This window comes from Lepus europaeus, chromosome 1 (genome assembly GCF_033115175.1).
Source record: "Lepus europaeus isolate LE1 chromosome 1, mLepTim1.pri, whole genome shotgun sequence".
NCBI classification, from domain to species: domain Eukaryota; kingdom Metazoa; phylum Chordata; class Mammalia; order Lagomorpha; family Leporidae; genus Lepus; species Lepus europaeus.
The window spans coordinates 143,996,853-144,016,792 of NC_084827.1; the positions used below are offsets into that span (position 1 = coordinate 143,996,853).

The following is a 19,940-nucleotide window of genomic DNA, read 5'->3' on the forward strand; positions in this document are numbered from 1 at the left end:
GGTGTGGAGAAAAAGGGAGGTAAGAAGTCACCCTCCAAAAATAAACAAACAAACGGCACTGGAGCGCAGCCTGCATTTCCCTCTGCCGCCTCTGCAAGAGGCGCGGTACCTAAAGTGCTTCCATCATGAATAACGATTGAGAAACTGCCTCACTCGGCCGAGGACCGCGCTCCGGGGCAGAACCCCCGGGGCGGATGCCTTCGCTTCCAGCTGTCACTCGGCTGTCGCACGCGTGCAGAGCCCAGCGCGAGGACCCGCGGCGACGGCTACCGGCCAGCGGCCAGGACACCCCGGCTCGGCCGGCGTTCCAAGGTCAGACCCGAGAGCCCCGGCACTTCCTCCGAGCCTGATGGCTGAGCACATCTCCGAAGAAGCTGCCTTTGTTTACATTTTCTTCGAGCTTGGCTCCTCACCAGAAAGCATTACTACCTTCTAGAAGGAGTAGCATCTTGCATTTGTAGACCAGCGCCGCGGGGAGCAAAGTTCCTCTTCCCGGGTAGGGGAGGATGCTTTCTCTTGCAACACGTGCGGGCTGCGACCAAATCTTTGCAATACCAGGGGGCGTCTCCCGAAGGTGGAGGTTTGGGGAAAGGCGAGGAGGGCTGCCGCGGGGCAAAGCGAAGTGCGGAAGCTGCGTGGGGATTCTTCTAGAAAGTGGGGTGGGAAAGCGGCTAGGGCGGGCGTGTGGAGGGAAGGGATCTGTGTCGGAACGTGCGTGCGAGCGGATACAAAACCCCAGAGAGGCGTGAGCAGCGCCGCGTGTGCGAGCCGAGCGAGGGGCGCCGGCCGGGGTGTGTGCGCCTGGTGAGTGACACCGAGGGGCGGGGGCAGCCGGCGAGGGGCGGGAGCGGCCCTCCCGGAGCCGGCCGAGCCGGAGTTGTGTCAGTGAAGGAATCCAGCCCGGGCCCGAGCCGGCTGCGCCCTCCGCCGCGAGCGCCGGCAGCGCGGGGCGAGCTCGGGACGGCGCGCGGCCCAGGCAGCGGCTCCGCTCGGCCCGCCCTCCGCGCCGCAGGGGCCGCCACCGCCGCGGCGCCTCCCCCGCTACTCCCACCGGCGACCGCGCCCCCGGCCCACGGCCCCGACCCGCGACGGAGCGGCCGGCGCCCGCCGCTGAGGTAAGCCCGGGACCCCAGGCCGCCGCCGCCGCCGCCGCCGCCGCCCGAGACTCCCCTGCTCCCTCGCCCGGCAGCCCGGGCCGACACGCGGGACGCGGGCGGGCTGGCGGACGCGGCGGGGCCTGCGCGCGGCGGCGGGGCTGGAGGCTCCGCGCGGCCCGGGCCGAGCGACCGCAGCCGGGGCCGCCCAGCCCCCGCCGCCTCCCGGGGCGCTGGGTGTGGCCCGCGCTCGGCGACGCCGCGGGCCGGACGCGGAGGTCGCCGCGCTGCTCTCCGTGGCCGGCGCGGGCGAGCGGGAGGAGGCACTGACCCCGGCGCAGCCTCGCGCGCCCGGGGCGAGCGTGCCGCGCTCCGACGTGGACCCGCCCGCCCCGGATCTGAATCGCCCACGGCCGCGGTCCCTCGCCTGCCCCTTCTCCCGCGCGGGCGCCCCCTTCCAGTCCCGAGCGGGAGTGAGACCCACCCCCACCCCCCCACCGCCCGGCGCCTTCTCGCTCCCAGCCGCCGAGCTTGCCCGCGTCTGCGGGACCATCCCGGCCAAGAGCGGGCGCCGCGGGGCTCCTCGCGTGGTCTGGTCCCCGCGCGTTCGCGTCGCCGCCGCCGCCGGGGCAGGCGGGGGTGACAGGGGTAGCCGCCGAGCGCCCTGGCTGGGCGACGGAGCGGGGGCAGCCGGGCGGCCGCAGGCGGCGGGCCGGAGCCGCAGACCCGGGCTGTGTTCCTGCGCGCGGACGGGGTCCTTCGCGCTCCCCGATGCTCTTGGCTGCGTGTCGGGGCAGGCTGACTGCAGGCGTCCGGGCGAGGGGCCGAGACTTCGCTGGATGGGATGCGACCTGAGCTTTGCATCTTGGCGAGTGGAGCTCACTGGTGCTCCAGGGATTGGTGTGTGTGTGTGTGTGTGTGCGAGAGAGAGAGAGAGAGAGAGAGAGAGAGAACGAGAACTTAAGGAGCTTTTCAGTACCCTGCGTGCCCTGGCTTTAGCGGATGCCAAGGCTTTGGAGACCTGACACTTTGATCACGGATTCTTTCTGTACAGCGTTTTCCTTTGAGTGGAGTTCGGAGAATGTAGCTTGAGAACTAGCGAAACCCCTTGAAGTTCAACCACCACCTTTTTCTTTACATGCAGTGTTACGTGTGCCATGTTCACTTGCTTATTGAAGCGTTTTCAAAACATCGTATTATTTACCACACCCCCAGTGGGTCGCAACAGAAAAATGACTGCAATTTTAGAACCTGTGCAGAGAAAGAGGTTTGATGCCAGGGTGTGAAAGAGTAAGGTGGTGTGACCTTTACAGCGTCGCTTTAGTTTGTCTGCCAGGAGGGATTCATTGCCACCGAGATTGATTTTGTTTTCCAGAGACTAAGCAGATGTGCGACACGGCAGGGAAAGGGAAGGACAGGAAGTCGGGAATCGCTTCATGGGGGGGGGGGGGGGGTATTCAAGTACCAAGACCAATTATTTTGGAAGATGTTCTGAAAATAAAGCATAAAGTTGCCTTGTGGATAGAGTATTTTATGGTGCTCATGAAATTGTGCTACCTAACCAGAAAGCATTGCATTGTGTAGATTTTATCAAATAACTAGTATTTAAAAACAGGGGTGTATGAGAAAATTTTGTTGGATCTAACTGGGGATAAAAACAACTTCAGGAAATTTTTTTTTCTATTTGAACAAGGCCAATAGTACTGCAAAGAGAGTTTTGGAATCAACTCAGGCTGGGTTACAAACCTTTATTATGGAGGAGAACAGAAATGCCCAGATTCTATGTGTGGCTTTAAACACACACACACACACACACAGGCACAGGCACACTGACCCCCACAAAGAAAATTTGCATGGAAATACAATCACTTGAATGCAGAGAATATTTAAAAGGTTAGTAAAAACCAAACATCTGGAAAAGAAGTGTATTAATTGGCAATTTTCTTTCTTCCTTAATCCCTGGAAATATTAAATGACTTCCTAAGAATCAACTTAGTGGAATGCGCTCATGTAGCCGGCACAGCCTCGGGACTCTTTTGTATTCATCCTGTTTTATGGAGCCCCCTAATGAAAGTGTGCAGTTGGCAGTTGCTCCGCTGGCTCGCTCACTCGCTGGCACTGGTTTTCAGGTGGCCATTGTGGAGGGAGACCACTGTGGGCTCGAGAAGCTGCTCTCCCTGATCAGTAATGATCCGGGAAGGAAAACACGGAGGCCATGCTCCTGCGGTCTGTGAAGCACTGCCAGTTTGGAGCGTTTTCTAGATCACCTTAGCCACGTAAATGTGAATACTGTCCTCCGGAAATGAAGCTCCCTTCTGGTTCTGGTCTTTCCTGGGCTCTCGGTCTGCAGTCAGCAAACAGTGTTGCCAGAATGAGTGTTCATTAATGGCAGTGTCTGGACTGCGTCGGTGGTCTTGAGTCTGTTGTCTCTACGGAGTTTGGATGAGCCTCTTGGGAGATGAGCAGGACAAGAACTTCAGGTTACAGTTTTGATAAGGTGGAAGAAGGTGAGCTTGCTCTTGGTACAAGCTAGGCTGCTGTCACCTGTCTCACCGTGTGACAAGAGCGCAGTGTGTTTTGTATGCACAAGGCAGGCACTGCTTAGTCACTGCTCCGTAGTACTATTTCCCAGTCACCTTCTGTGGTGTTGTTACTGTTATTTGAATGTGATGATTGAATCCTGTGGTTGCTATGATTCCCATACACAGGACAGTAACTTTTAAAAGCATGACACAGGATATGAGGGCAGTTACATTGTATGGGCAGACTTAAATGATGGGGTCTGTTTATTGATCTCTGAATGGTTGTACATTGTCCTTCTAGTTATTTCCATCACTGTTCCACCTTAGAGTGTAATCACACCATTAAAATAGGATTTTCGTGGTACATATAGTTAAAGACCCAGTAAACATAATTATAGAAGAAAAACAAACCTTCCTTGTTTGTCTTCCCTTTCTGAAGTAGTCTTCTATGAAGGTGTTATTTCCTTGACACATCAAAATGGCTAATTTGGAGTTGGCGGTGCTTGTTATGTAAATAGGCCATATGTTGACTTTTTACAGAAGTTTTATTTGCTTCATGTTGTGGCAGTGGATAGGATCCCCTGAGTACCATAGCCGAGAACAAGGCTGGGAGGTGGAGTTCTCTTTACTAGTTACATCATTTCATCCTTTTAGTAATCTGTAGTCTTCTAATAAAAATTCTTAAATGTGATGGTGGTTATTTCTCCTTACATCGTACAAATCTTTATCTCTAATACTGCTCCAAACTCTATTCCCATTTGTCTTGATTAATAGACTTTCTTGGTGGACGTCCGGCTGTCAGGCTACAGACTACAGGGTAACAGGCTTTTCCTATTCTCTGATGAACACACACCTTTTACGTTGGAAAGACTTTGCTTGTCCTGATCATTTTAGCGTTCTTGCCATCACACAGCCTGGAGATCTAAGCTCTAGCTCCTCTGTCTCACCCGTTCTGTGAAATTGTGTCCAGGCTCCTTTACCCTTCCTCTGCAGTGGTTTCTCCTGGCCACCCCTGGATTTCCTTTTCATTCCACTCTCCCACTCAGAGCCCAAGGCGCCAGCCATTGCTGTTCTCTAAGGATGATTATGGTCTCCTCCTTCCTGGTCCCTCTGTAATTGAATTTCCCCCTTTTACCCATGGCAGCCACACTGGCCTTCCTAAATGTCTTCTCCATAGAACTTTCCAAGGACTGTCTCCAGAGGAAACTGTGCGGAACTCAGCTTTATCTGATTTTAAAGCTAGGGCTTTTTGCATTACAGATGGTCCTTAACTTCGGATGTTTGATTTACTATTTTTCAACTTTACAGTGGTGTGAAAGCCACACGCATTCTGTAGAAACTTAGAATTTTGAGTTTTGATCTTTTCCAGGCTAGTAGTATACAGTGCCATCTTCTCTTGTGATGCTGGGCAGCAGTAGCAGCTGCAGCTCCAGTCAACCCTGAAGGTGCGATCACAAGGGGAAACAACCCTTCTTCTTCTTTTTTTTTTTTTTAAAGGTTTTATTTATTTATTTGAAAGTCAGAGTTACATAGAGAGAAAAGGAGAGGCAGAAAGAGGTCTTCCATCTACTGGTTCACTCCTCAGATGGCCACAACAGCCGGAGCTGCACCATTCCGAAGCCAGGAGCCAGGAGCTTCTTCCAGGTCTCCCACGTGGGTGCAGGGGCCCCAGCACTTGGGCCGTCTTCTGCTGCTTTCCCAGGCCATACACATAGCAGAGAGCTGAATCAGAAGTGGAGCAGCCAGGACTTGAACTGGTGCCCTATGGGATGCCAGCACTGTAGACGGCAGCTTTACTCGCTATGCTACAATGCCAGCCTCAAAACAACCCTTCTTCAATGTGCTGCATTGCCAGTGTTTGGGATGCAGATATTCAGTAAGTCACGTGAGCCATCCAGTGTGGTGTTACGAGCTAGACTTTCCCTTAGTTGAATTTTCCCAGCTGTAGGCTAACACAATCATTCTGAACACAGTGGTGGTAGGCTAGGCTATGGTGTTTGGTAGGCTATATATATTAAATGCATTTTTGAATTACAATGTCTTACTTTCAAATTACAGTGGCTTTATAAGAATATGACCCCATGGTAAGTAGAGGAGCAACTGTAGCACAAATATTTTCTGTGGGCTTCCCCACCTCCATTGTCCTTGGCATAAAGTCTAACTTCTCAACTTGATTTTTTTTTTCTCTAAAAATGTATTTATTTATTTTCATTTTATTTGAAAGGCAGAGTGAATGAGTGAGAGAGAGAGAGATCTTCCATCTCTGTGGTTCGCGCTACAAATGCCTACAACAGCGAATGCTAGGCCAGTCTGAAGCCAGGAGCTTGGAACTCCATCTGGGTCTCCCACAGGGTGGCAGGGACCCAGGTACTTGAATCATCGTCTTCTGCCTCTCAGGATGTTCATCAGCAGAAAGCTGGATCAGAAGCAGAGTAGCCAGGATTCAAAGCAGGCACCCGGACTTGGAATACAGTCATCCCAAGTGATAACTTAAGCTACAAACACCTTTCCCTGACCTAGTTTTAATGCAGCTCACAATTTTGCCAAATGTAACTCCCCTTAGTTTTGTCTTGTGTCCAACATGAACCTTCTGTGCCTCCCTGTTGAAGCCCATTGCCCTTCTAAGGACCCCGTTGTTCACGCTCTAGAATGACTACTCCGTGGTTCTCTGGCCTAACCACGTTCTTCTGGATCAGCTGTGCTGCCCTGGCACCTCATTCTCACTGGGTTCTTCCTCTTGTGTGGGTGTCGTTCTTTTAGACCCTTAGATCCGCGTATACCATTGTGATCTTCATCCTTGCTTTCTCAACAAGACTTCAGGTTCAGTGAGGGCATTCGCGGACCTTGTGTCCTACCTCGGACCCATCTGCAGCCCCTTGGTCATCATAAGCACATGACAGGTTTACCCACAGAATGAATAAACCAAGGGTTAATTTGTTCTTAATGATGAGTTTTGCTGTTGCATCTCTACTGCTCACCATTCTATTTCCAGAGCCTAGCTCATAGCCTGACACATAGCCATGACCCCAATCAATATTTGGTAACGTAGAAATGAATGTTGACATTGGATTAAAGGGACAGGCACTTGAAGGAGACATCTGTCAAGGAGGTTTTTTTTTTTTTTTTTTTTTTTTTTTTTTTTTTTTTTTTTTACGTTTTTCTAATCAACTTCTCCATTCATCAGCTGTGAGGATTCTGAGGACTCGGCATGTCCCAGCGTTGAGATAATGATGGAGTCTGGCAGTTGTGAGATGGAATTGAGAAGGCTGGAGTTATTTTAAGGTGGAATGATGGGTCCCAGTAGTGAGCAAAAATAAAAGCATTCAGGCTTTATGCCAGTATTTTATACATAAAACAATTAGGCTAAAGTTGTCAGTTATATAAAAGTTCAGTTCATCAGCTCCAAAATTCCAGACTGTGTTGCAGGGCTGCCCAGTCTTTTCTTTACAGATATCCACATAAATTAAAAAACAAATTCATCAGGGGGACCCATCTGAGGGAGAAAGGTGATGTTGGGAAGAGTTTGCCACATGCGTCATGTTGTATTTGGGATAAAAATAAATTCCATAAACTTCAGTAAGACTCTTTTTTGTGCCAGGTACCACTTCTGCTGGGAAGCAGTGTCTGCATCCCAGAAACAAAGGCCTAAGATTGCCCAGAGCGGGAATTCCCTTCTGCTGAGTGGGTGAGGGTGGGGTGGAGGTGGGGGAAGGGTCCTAGAGTGACCCTAGTGTTTGAGTTGGTTATTGGCAGGATTTGTGTAAGATTTCCATAGCTATTACTGGGTATATAAGAATAGACAGGTGAGAATGGAGACCTGAATGTCAGGGTTTTGACTATAGTGCTCCACTACAGTACTACTTCTTCTTCTTTTCTTTTTAAGAAGATTTTTATTTATTTGAAAGGCAGAGTTACAGAGAGACAGAGAAAGAGAGATCTTCCATCTACTGGTTCACTCCCCAAATGGCTGCAATGCCTGGGACTGGACCAGGCCGAAGTCAGGAGCCTGGAGCTTCTTCCAGGTCTTCCACATGGGTGTGGGGGCACAATTATTTGGGTCATCTTCGGCTGCTTTCCCAGGCACATCAGCAGGAAGGTGGGTTGGAAATGGAGCAGCCTGGACCTAAACCCATACAGTGCCCATACAGGATGCTAAGCACTGCAGGTAGCAGCTTAACCCACTATACCCCATCGTCGGCCCCACTGCTGAGCTGAAGCCCTGTGAGGAAGCGCCTAGGCATTGATGGTCTGCAGTATTAAATAATGGAAATTTATAGATACCTGCATTAATTAGTTGTGATGCCAAGTAATGACTTGACCATGATGGAAAGTACAAAATAAATCTTCTAGGCAGTAACCAGTGTGTTCCTGGGTAGTATCCAGCTCACTGAGAATACTCGAAAGATCTCCTGCACCATGGAAATGCCACTGAAAGGTGACACTTTCACAGTAATGTAAATAATGAGAGGTCTGCTGCAGCTGTCTGTGGGACACCGCCCGGTGCAGCAAGCAAAATTTGTGAATAAAATGACGGTTAGCATAGAACCCTCATTCTGATTGTGTAGAATTACCCCCCGGGGACTGACAACTGAAACAGCCAGGGTCGGTGAATGAAGGCCCGCTTAGGGTCAGTATAAGGAAGGTGACTTTGTTGTACATTGTGCTTTTGCAGTGGGTGAGAAGTCCCCAATCACTAAATGTGTGCAAGCCAAGGCTGTGGCACAGAATGTCTTATTTAATCGCATGGATCACCTCCTTTCATCCTCAAAACAGTGCTATGTAGCACATGCTTTTAATGCCCCCATTTTCCTGACGGGCAAAAGTGAAGCCGAGGAAGGTGGTGTCACTAGTAACCTGTAGGACAAGTGTTGCACCCAGGCAGTCTGGGTGTGGTACCTAAATGCAGAGGGAAGGCAGCACCGCATATGTACTGTGGTGTGGAAAGGATACCAACATCAGATTCCCGTTTGCATTTTTAAGGACCCTGCCTGATACTGAGATTGATCCTCTAGTCCTCCTTAGGAATCAAGATTCTGATTGTTGCAAAGCACTCATTAATGGGTAGCAGCACCCAGTTTCTAGAGATGCAGAACAAAGTTAATGCATCCATCATCATCATCGTCAAAGTTTCCCCTCGTTGATCATCTCAGCTGAGCCTCACAGAGATCTCATAAGGCAGACATGATGCACCCTTTTAAGAAGGGGACTCAGAAGCTCAGGGAAGTTATATAACTTGATCAACTCTGCAAAGTTGGTAGGGGGCAGATGAATTAGTTTGGTGTCTGACCCCGAAAACCCCTGCTTCTTCTTCCATCCCCTGTGAGGTAATGCACAGTGATGTTGGCAATATTTAGCTATCATCCTGCATAGACACAGACCCATCAGAGAGGCCACCAGCTATAAACGATCACCGTGGCTGTCTGGAAGATGAATATCACCCGAGATGATGTTTATGTGAAGTCCAAAGGTATGTTCAAGTCTTGGTAATATACCAGGCTCACAGATCTGGAACTCCAGGAAATGAGTGACTTCTTGCTGTGTCTAGTCTTTCTCCGATTTTATACTTGCTACGTCGGTACTTTTAAAAAAAGAAAGCCTCCATGTCTAATTATGTTGTGTTTATTTTTCTAATAAAGGAAAAACAGTTTGGCAGTGGAAGAGTTCTGTCTTCCTTGTAACTGGCAGGATCTTTCCCCTTCTGGTTCTTCCTCTTCCCTTCGCCCAGCCTGTGGCCACTCCTTCTGGAAGCCACGCACCCCGCAAGCTCCCCCAGGGACCCACTCCACGGCCTTTCTTCAGGGTCTCAGCCATGCTTGGCTTCAGCACACAAGCCTGCGTATGTCTTTCTCACCCTTTATAAAGACAGAAGACAAAGCAAACAAGATCCCCTTGGCCCTTCTCTCTGCCCATCTCACTCTTAGTGTTCCATGGCAGCTCCTTAAAAGGCAGGGCCTCCTGTGTTCCTCGCACCTGCTTCCCTACCCTTCACCTCATCCCTTCTCTGGAGCAGGTACGGAACTTCTGCCTGGCCTGCCTCCAATCCATTCCCCCACGGCTGCCTTTCTACACAGCAAACCTGACCGGGACTCTTCTGCTGCTTAACACCTTTCAGCTCAGTCGCTGCATCTTTAGGATAAACTCTGAACTCGCTAGCATGGCACAGAAGCTCCCTGGTGACCCGGGCCCTGCCTTCAGGTGTGTATCAAAGTCTCCTCTAATGCTGGTCCCCACTGTCTACCACAGCCGGTAGCATCCCCACTAAAGGCAATACGTTGCTACAGCAAAGAAGTGACAGAGGATAGGAATAGAGGAAAGATGAAACCCTGCTGCCCAGCACCAGAGCCATTGGCTGTGTGTGACTGTGAGCACTGGAAATATAGCTAATGGCAAATTGAGATATGCTGTAAGTGCTAAAATGTACCATGTATTTGAAGATTTTCTGTGAAAAACACAATGTAAAATAACTCATTAAAATTTTTTAAAATTTTGATTCCATGTAGAAGCAGTGATATTTTAGATATAGCAGGTAAAATAAAATACATTATTCATTTCACATTGATTTTTCACACAGCTAGTGGAAAGGCTAGAATTACTCGTGTGGGTCACATTATCGTTCCACTGGACAGAACCTCTCCTCATCTCCAGGAGATGAGCCTTGTAGAGCCAAGCCCAGGAGCTTTTTGAATGATTAGGTTGGACTTCCTGCTGTAGAGAGGCAGCCGTTGTTTGGTTTCTTAAATCCAGCAGTATCGAGTGCTTTACATGAGATCCAGAATCACAGCGAGAGGTTGTGAAAGTGCAGCCAGGAGCTGTACACACAGTGTGCACAGTGTGGAAAGCCTGCGCCTGTCTGTCTCCCCAGGTCTACTCAGTCACCCTCAGAGGCGGGAAGCAGGAACTTCTGTGGTTCCAGGATTGGAGATAGGAGGAGAAGGCAGGACAAAGAAGTCACAGTCCCTGGAACACTGCCACCTGCGGGGCACCAGGCAGAACCCTGCCAGCCAGGCCTCTGAGACACCCCCTCCCCTGCCCCCCACCATTGACTGTTTCCAGTGGGCTCAGGCCCGGTTCCCCAACCTAGATCCTCGTTCTGAGATCCTGAGCGAGTTCATGAATCAATGAGTTGCAAGTCTCAGTAGTATGCACATCAGACAGTATTGTGCATCAAGCAAAATGCTGTGCCAAAGGCACCTTACAGAAGTGAGGGCAGCATCTGAATCCGTTGCTCCAAAAGGCTTTGAGGGAAGACCCAGCAAATAGTGTGTTGTGTCCTAAGAGAAATACAGAGCTTTATACGTTCACATATAAAAGCCATCTAGTGGATGGAAGGCAGAGCTTACCAGGTTGTATGGGAGGCAGAAACCCAGGACGATCAAGAGGCCAATTGGGCAGGATTAGATTCCAGTGAAGTGTGATGGGCGGGCGATGTGACTCAGTGTCTCCTCCAGTGGTGGTTTGCATGCCGAGTTCTGCTGAGCTACTGGGGTTCCGAGAACATCTCTTCTGGGTTTCAACCTGAGTAGCTGATTTTAGTTGCTTTACATAGTGGGCAAAATGTTCTAGACCAATAAAAAAAAAGTTTGAAAGTCACACATCTACAGAAAATGGCCTGAGAGGAGTGGTGCCCACGCTTGTGTGGTTAGTTCTCCCTTCGTTTCAGGAGCTGGGACCAGTTTAGCCCTTTGCAGGGGAAGCACAGCTGCCTTGCATCTGGGTGCTAGGGACTCAGCCTTGGATTGACTATGCTGTCTACCTACAGCCATAATTCAGCCTTGTTCTCAAATGCCCACACTTTCACTTGTGCACCAGCTTCCTCTTTGCCTCCCATGTTCCCAAGTCCCTGCTTTGAGTCCTTGTGGGAGAATCCCAAACTGTCTTGGGTAAGGTTCTTGTGCTGCCTCTCCCAGCCTTCTAGGGACAAAGAGCCTCTGAGCTAGACTCCCGGGCAGGTGCTCCTTCCAGGTCTCTTCAGTGCTGCCACCCCACCAGGTCTTGTCAGAACCGAATACTTCGCTTCATTGTCAGCCATTCCCTGGTTCCAGATGCCTGGCATCAAACACTGCTTGCTAAGTGGCTGCCCTGTTGGCCTCTATGTCCCATCTGACTGTATGTGCAACTTGGGAGGCGAAGGGGAAGGCAAGGATAGAGCTAATTTTCTTAAATTAGGGAAACATCTGGGTCCTCATCTCCCGTGTGGACCAGAAAAAGACCCTTCAAATATCAAGTTTCTCTTTTCTTGCCTTCTAATATGGGAAGCCTACATTATTAAACCTCTTCTCTTTCTTAAGACCACTATGGAAAGGAAGACAAGTGATGGCATTTCAAAGAACTGGTTTTGACTCATGTGATTGGCTACCCATAGGAAGTAAATTGTTGAACCTTCCTGGATCTCAGTTTTCTAAAGTGTGAAGTGAAATTAATAACATCTACTGTTGTGTTATGATTTTGTTATGACTAAATAAGACAAGATATCAAGTGCCCACCACCAGGGCCTAAAATACACTTTATTATGGAGCAAATACTAAACTTCTTAGACATATGCTCCTTTCATTGGATAATTTTACAGACCCTCCCTGACACCGCTAGAGAACTAAGGAAGAGGGGCTGGTACTGTGCTTTAGCAGGTAAAGCTGACGCCTGCAGTGCCAGCATCCCATATGGACACCAATTCGAGCCCTGGCTGCTCCACTTCCTATCCAGCTCTCTGCTATGGTTTGGGAAAGCAGTGGCCCAAGTCCTTGGGCCCCTGCACCCACGTGGGAGACCTAGAAGAAACTCCTGGTTCCTGGCTTTGGATTGACCCAGTTCTGGGCGTTGGCAGCCATTTGGGGAGTGAACCAGCAGATGTAAGACCTCCCTCTTCTCTGACTGTGACTCTGCTTTTCAAATAAGTAAATAAATAAATCTTTTTTTCCTTTTTTAAAGAAGTAACAGCTCTGCGTCAGGGGACCCAGATTTCACCCATCCAGTGGTGAGAAAGCACCAGGAGGAAGTTGCTGTCACATTTTGCTTAAGTCCAATACGGCATAATGGTTTGCATTTGTGTAAATATTCACCTGGGATTAGGAAGCCATGGGGGAAAAAGCCTTTTTACATCCTCTGCCAGGATAACAAAACAATAGGCAAAACAGTTCTTAGAATCTGAGTAGTCAGGTGTACTGCCATCATGAAGTGCTGTGAACAGCAGTAAAATAGTCTGATCTCACATACCATCACTTTGGCTAATTTTTTAAAATTTATTTTGCTCATTTGAAAGTCAAAGAGAGACAGAGCTTTTCTGTCTGCTGGCTCACTCCCCATATGCCTGCCACTTCCAGGCCTAAGGCAGGAGCCCAGAACTCTATCCGGGTCTCCCACATGGGGATCAGGGACACAACTACTTGAGCCATCCCTGCTGCTTCAAAGGGTGTGAGTTAGCAGGAACCTGAAGCCAGCACTTGAACTCCAGAACTCCATCATGGAATGTGGGTGTCTCAAGCAGTGTCTTAACTGCTATGCCAAATGCCTGCCCCGACATACTTCTGATCGACAAATTATTTATTATAATACTATGGGCAGGCCTGTGATGGGTACAGGGAGAAGTGACTGCTAATGTCCTGGTCTGGCAGGTCTTTGTGCTTTCTCTCTGACACCTCTTCCCTCATGAAGTCTGAATGGTGGATGGGATTTGGAACATGGACTGGACTTATGGTGACTTCCTCAGCTCTTGAAGTAATTGGTCACTCTACTGTAATTTGCCCCAGTATGGAGTTATTCAAGATCATGAACACTCAAAGAAAAAATGCAAATCTGTTGACTCCAAAATTAAAAATAAAGAAATTTAATCATGTCATTAAGTTCTGGCTTGTGCTATTGAATATATAAATTCATTTATGATCCTAATAAGCCCTGAGCAAGAACTGTTTGTGTTGCAATGGATGATACCAACCAGGGTTACCATGGCAACATTAATTTATAATTTCTAAACTTTTGTATAATTTCACCTTCTGGACTCTTCTGGTGTGCATTAAATTTACAGGTTTTCTTCTCATTAAGGCAAGGCATATTTAGTTACTGCTTATATGAATGAACTAGAATGTCTTCATTAAAGTCACATTGAGAAATTGGGGGTAGCAGGCACTTAGCCTAGTAGTTAAGGCATTGGTTGGGACACTGTGTTTAGTATCCACATGCCTGGTTTCATTACCCACCTCTGACTCCGGACTCCAGCTTCCTGCTGATGCAGACCCTGGGGGGGAAGCAGTGATGGCTCAAGTCATTGGCTTCCTATTGCCCACATAGGAGACCTGGATTGTATTCCTGGCTCCATCCCTACTTAGCTTTGGCTGTTGTGGGCATTTGAAGAGTGAACCAGAGATAGTCTCTCTCCTCTCTCTCTCTCTCTCTCTCTCTCTCTCTCTCTCTGTGTGTGTGTGTGTGCGTGCGCACGCGCACGTGCATGTGTTCCTCTCAAATAAGTAAATAAGGGAAATTAGAAGTATGGATGTGGACATTAGAAGGGAATGCTGGGTACTGTGGCCTAATGCCCCTCCAAATGCAGTCAGCCCTTCTACATTCAGCCAGTTGCCATTTGAGTAAGTTTACTATTTTATGATGTGAAAGAATTCTAATGACAAGCAGCTGCTATGCCTCTAGATCTTAAGCCTTTTCCTATTGAGCCATGTCTTTTTTTAGGGTGGGACCGATACTTATTATCAAACTCAGGAAGACAAAAATATTTTAGTCTCCTTCCTCCAGGAGTGCAGAAATCGGTGTCCCTGAAGCTTCCCCTTTGGTTTTCCCTTAACTCTTCGAAATGCCACAGAGTGAACACACACCTTCCATATGGGAGCTCTTAAGACCCTTGGCAATAGCTGTTGCTACTCTCCCTTTGGGGCGTGGTCACAGTTCTTGCCGCTGTTATTTTTTATTAACACTCTACTCTGTCCCTGCAACTCTTAAAATGAGAATCTTTGACTTCCCATCCTACCCCTGTGTGTTCTGAGCAGTAGGAAGCGCAGGCTTGCTGTTACTGCTTCGGACCAGGGCACCCTTCTCTTGTTAATCTAGTCAGATACTTCGTTGGCCTCCTTTACAAATGAGGACAGCATGTTGCTGGTGTATATTCAAAGTCAAGTAAGACTGCCAAGTCTGTTTTCTTCTCAACCGCTACCAAGCCAGGTTTCCCTTGTTCTACATGTGAGCTACATTGTGTGTCTCTCTTCAGAGGCCTTTACATTTATCCATCAAATTTTGTCTCTTTCTGGGAAATTATTTTTCCTCTTTATCAAGACATTTTTGAATTCTAAGTGTCTAATTCAGTCACTTAGTGATACTGTCACTTACTTATTAATTACACATTTGAAAATGCTGCTTTACTCTGCCACCGATACATTGTTGAACAAGACTGGCCAAAGACAGAGCCCTGTAACTCTGCAAGAGACTTCTTGACATCAATATGTGGATTTTGTTGGCCTTTTTGAAAGCTAGTTTGGTAACCTTTGCTTTTATTTACTTTCTTGATTAAGAGGCTACAGGCAGGGAAAGACTTAGATGCCTCAGTAACATGATCATTGTTGGTCCACTTATCGCCCATCAGAGAACCCCTATGATGAAGTGGAACAAAATTATTTGGAGTAACTTTCCGATTGCACTTATTTTTCGCTTGAAGAATTTACTAGAAATCCTATCTAAAGAACCTCATGTTAATAAGTTTATCTTAAAAAACAGGTTAGTAAAAGCGAATCAGACCTCCCCTATCATTTCAATTCATATGAACTTGTTTCGTTCAAAGGAATTGCTTGTACACCATTTACTTCTCTTTACAGATCGTTGCTCTTAAAACGAATCGGTGGGGTGACAGGAAATTACTCCTTGGGAGTCCCTGCAGCACGCTGTCACAGTCATACCTCCTAGGACAGACAGTAATCAGGTGGAAGCATGCCCAAACACTGTGCTGGCGCCTACTTAAATGGCTCCATGACAGTATCACTGACATGACCATGACAAAGAATGCACTGATGGCGTTATGTCATTAATGGATGCGTTTTCTCTAACCAGAAAATTCTGTATTATTTGAGAAGAGTTTTCTCTTTTACTTTCTTTACACAAATTCTTTGACTTTTTGTATTAGTAGTGAAATAAAAAACACATATGGTGCTTTCTGTACTATGTTTTGTAGTATTCATGAACAAATCTTTTTTTTGAACATGCTTTTTGTGTTGGACTAGATACAAAGCAGTCTGCAATAATAACCATAAGAAACCCATATCTATAAGGCAGAGAGTAAACTATTGCTTTATAAAAATGCTAGCATTTGTGTAACACTTTATATTTTTCAGAATACTCCCACAGTTTTCTTTTATGAAACACAAATTATTCTGATTGTAAAAATAAAATGTACTCATTGAATTTGGAAGATACAGAAATGGATAAAAAATAAAAGGCGCTAAAATTTCACCACTTATAGATTGTCACTGTTAGCATTTAGTGTGTTTCCTGCCATGTGTGTGTTTTATGTGACCATGTGAGTGTGTGTGTGTTTTCAGCTAGCCTTATGGTGCACACAGGGAGATTGTACTGCAGAATCAGGATAACACAGTAGTTAAGAAAGCTTTGAAATCAGACACTTAGAGATTCCAGTCCTGGCTGTCCCACTTCTGTCATGACTGTAAGTTGCTTAAACTCTCTAAGCTTCAGTTTCTACTTCTACACAATGGGGACAATGGTAGTATGCACCTTTTAAGTTTTTTGTAGGAATAGGATAATGCATGTTAATAAAGTATGTAGCCTGGCACTTGGCCCATAGCATATGCTCAGCAAATGTGAGCTATTATTATTATACCAGTTTTCTCTTCTACTTTCTTAGTTTATATTGTAGGGTAAAAATTTCCTTATCATAAAATATTATTTGAGAAATATTTGGGATGACTGCATACATTTCAATATCTGAGTATAGCACAATGTTATCATTTCCTGACAGTTAAATTTTCCAATTCTTTGTGATCATAAAGAACACTACAGTTAATATTCTGTACGTTATTGTTTTGTGCATAGACAACAGATTTGAATTGAATTGCTAATGGCATTTTCCGAAGAGGCAGAAAAAAAACCCTAGCAATTCTTTAGTGTCTACCGATGTGCCAGGTTGTAGTCTAGTTTCTTCACAGAAAAAATTGTCATTTAACTTGTGCACAGCCCCTGAGAGGCAAGCCTTGTTACCCCGGTTTTTCAGATGGGAAAGCTCTGAAGACAGATAAGTAGTTTGCCCAAGGTCACAGAGATAGGGTGGTGGAGCTGGTGCTGGAAGCCAGCTGTCTGGTTTCAAAGCTTAAGCTTTTCCCATTCTGGCATGCATTCATGCCTATCTCTTTGAGGCTGGCAGAATGAATAGTAACCATTGTGCTCCTACAAAATGTCACTTGGTGCCACGTCAAAGATAGGACACTTGGCTGGAACTCTTGGCTTACTCAGTATGGTACCTCTTGTTTGTGTATGTTCTTCTATGTTTTGGAACCAAGCCTCATTAAAATGAGGTGTTAACTGAAGGAGAGGAAGCAGTGATATGATTATTTGATGAATGAAAACCCCAGGGGAGAAAAAAAATTTAGTCAATAATAAAAAAAAAAAACCCTCTTTTTTTTAGTTGTTTGGCCACAATAACTTATCTCCCCAAGAATCACAGTGTTTCACATAAATCAGATTAGGAATGAAGCAATAACAACACCCGAAGTAAATTGATGCCATCGTTGCTTGCATGTGAGGGGTTGAAAGGAAGAAAGGCTTTTTGCCTCAGCTAGAAGAAGACTTTTGGAAGGATCTGAAATAATTACTATAGGTCTAAGTATAGGTGTAGGGGAAATATGAAAGTATACTGGGATAAACCCCCAGAGAATTAGCCGGTGAACTGACAGGTTGTCTTTAAAAAGTCAGCTTTTTGGAACATTTATCTTGGCAGCTCTCAAATCTGACTTACGGCATGTAGTGTGGCAGCCAATTTTGTCGGAAAAATGCATAATTAATAAGAAGATGAAGGTGCAGGGATTGCCAGTCAGTACCGAACACACACTTTCTTAGAACAAAGGAACAATTGAACTTGTCTTTTAATAGGGTAATCCTGGCTTGTCATCTTGTAGGTTTCTGTTCTTAGTAAAAATGAAAAAAAAAAAAATCTACCCTAGTGGTAGTATTTCATATGCAAGAGTGCTTTGTTGGAGAGTTTATAACCAACTATTGTCTAGTCAAGAAAGTTATCTTTGATTTCTTAAATTTGTATGACCCTTGAGCTTTGCATATTAGGGGACTGTTCTTTTCCTTCAATTGTTTTAATTCTGGTAACAGAGAAAAATTACCCACAGCCCTTCACCTCAGTGATAATCACTACTAAAATGTCAATGTCGCTCATAAGCCACCAGCCCTAAAGGTTTTGGATGCTGACAGAACATAGCCACCAACATAGCCTGTCAGCAGTGTTTTCCCCACGGAGAGTTGCAGGTAGGTAGAGCCCAACAAGTTATATTTGAGTGAGTAGTTAGAATAGAACAGAGAATGAAGCCTAGAATCTACAGATTCCAATTGAAGACGTGGATCCCACGTTTGGTAGCTGTCTAATGCTGGACAAAGAACTGCTGTCCCTGACCCTCAGCTCCCACAGCTCTCCAGTGGAGATGGGACTGTTGCATAGTCAAAGGTCGTTTGGAGGATCAAATGGGTTCAACAGACTCTGTGGTGAACTCAGAGTTTTTCAGGATTTCTAAGTTGTTAATCAGTGGGCAGGTACAGGCCATCCCTCTTTGAGGAGGAGCTAGTGTACCATTTACAATACCATTTAAAAATGGGAGTATATGTAAAATTACACTACTCTGGGGATAAACTGCCTCATGAGAGCTGGCTTGCTCTTTGCTTATACTTTATCTAGTAATAATGGGGCTCATCCCGTCTCTGCCTGGAAATCCCCAGTGCCTCGCTTGGGATCTCTCAGAGCCAGGGTGCACTCCCAAGGCATGTTCCTGTGATGACGAAGGGGTGCCCTCTGGCTTCAATAGGTGGTTCCCTTGAACGCAATGATGACTTCCACGAAAGTAGGCGTTTAGATCTATTAAACTGTTCTCTCTCTCTCTCTTTTAAGATTTATTTATTTATTTGAAAGCCAGAGTTACACAGAGAGGAGAGGCTTGGGAGGGGGGTTCTTCCATCTGCTGCTTCACTCCCTGGTTGGCCACAGTGGCTGGAGCTGCACTGATCTGAAGCCAGGAACCAGGAGCCAGGAGCTTCTTCCAGGTCTCCCATGTGGGTGCAAGGGCCCAAGGGCTTGGGCCATCTTCCACTGCTTTCCCAGACCATAGCAGAGAGCTGGATTGGAAGTGGAGCAGCCAGGTCTTGAACTGGTGCCCACATGGGATGCTGGCACTGTAGGCGGAGGCTTTACCTGCTATGCCACAGCTCTGGCCCCTAAACTGTGCTAAAATAGAAACACAACTGTTGGATTTGATGCATATTTTAGCTTTCAATTTAAAAACAGGCGCAAAAAAAGAGGCCTTAAAGTAGAGGACTATATTCCAACATGATCACATTGTAGAATCTCTTTGATTATCAAAGTAATCATGCTGCTGGAGGGGAAAAGGGAAGAGAACAGTAGGTTAGGAACTTTGACACTGGGTGATGCTCATGCAGGCTTTTTGGAAGTCTCTTTTGATTCTTCCTCTCAGCCCTGCTTACGGAGGTAAGAGCTAAGAGACTGTTTCTGGCCCGGCTGCAAGATAGTGAATTCCAGCCCTGGGGATGTTCTTATTCCCTTTGCCTAGACTTCTATGGGCTAGCCTCCCTGGCTTTTATTGTGCTCAGACTGCCATGACAGGTGGCCCTTCCCCTCGGTCCTTGAGGAGGACAAGATTGGTCTGTTTGCCACTCTTGCTTGGGATGTACTATAGGACCCTTAAGAAGATGTTTGGGTTCGGCACTGTGGCATAATGGATAAAGGCACTCCTGCAGCACTGGCATCCCATATGGGCGCAGGTCTGCTGTTCCACTTTCAATACAGCTCTCTGCTGTGGTCTGGGAAAGCAGTAGAAGATGGCCCAGGTCCTTGGGCCCTGCACCCATGTGGGAGACCCATAAGAAGCTCCTGGCTCCTGGCTTTGGATCGGCGCAGCTCCGGCCGTTGTGACCATTCGGGGAATGAACCAGCAGATGGAAGATTTCTCTCTCTCTCTCTCTTTGTAACTCTGCCTTTCAAATAACTAAATAAATTTTTAAAATTTTTTTAAAAATAAGAAGATGTTTTGGCAGTTACTGATTGAACTCTGTCCCTGGAATTTCCCAGGGATGGGGATGTGAGCTAGGTGCT

The 19,940-nt window shown here is 47.0% G+C and overlaps 1 protein-coding gene across 2 annotated transcripts in view; it reads left to right on the forward strand.

The window, feature by feature from the left end:
* The first annotated feature begins 289 nt into the window (after positions 1-289).
* The window catches only part of SPATS2L (spermatogenesis associated serine rich 2 like), a 170,801-nt gene continuing 151,150 nt past the window's right edge, over positions 290-19,940 (forward strand). Inside the window, exon 1 of one of the 2 annotated variants that reach the window (XM_062189686.1) lies at positions 290-312. The gene's annotated coding sequence lies outside the window, so the exon portion shown is untranslated. Of the gene's footprint in view, positions 313-1,048; positions 1,116-19,940 lie in introns of those variants that run through there. The other variant, XM_062189678.1, reaches the window with a different exon arrangement.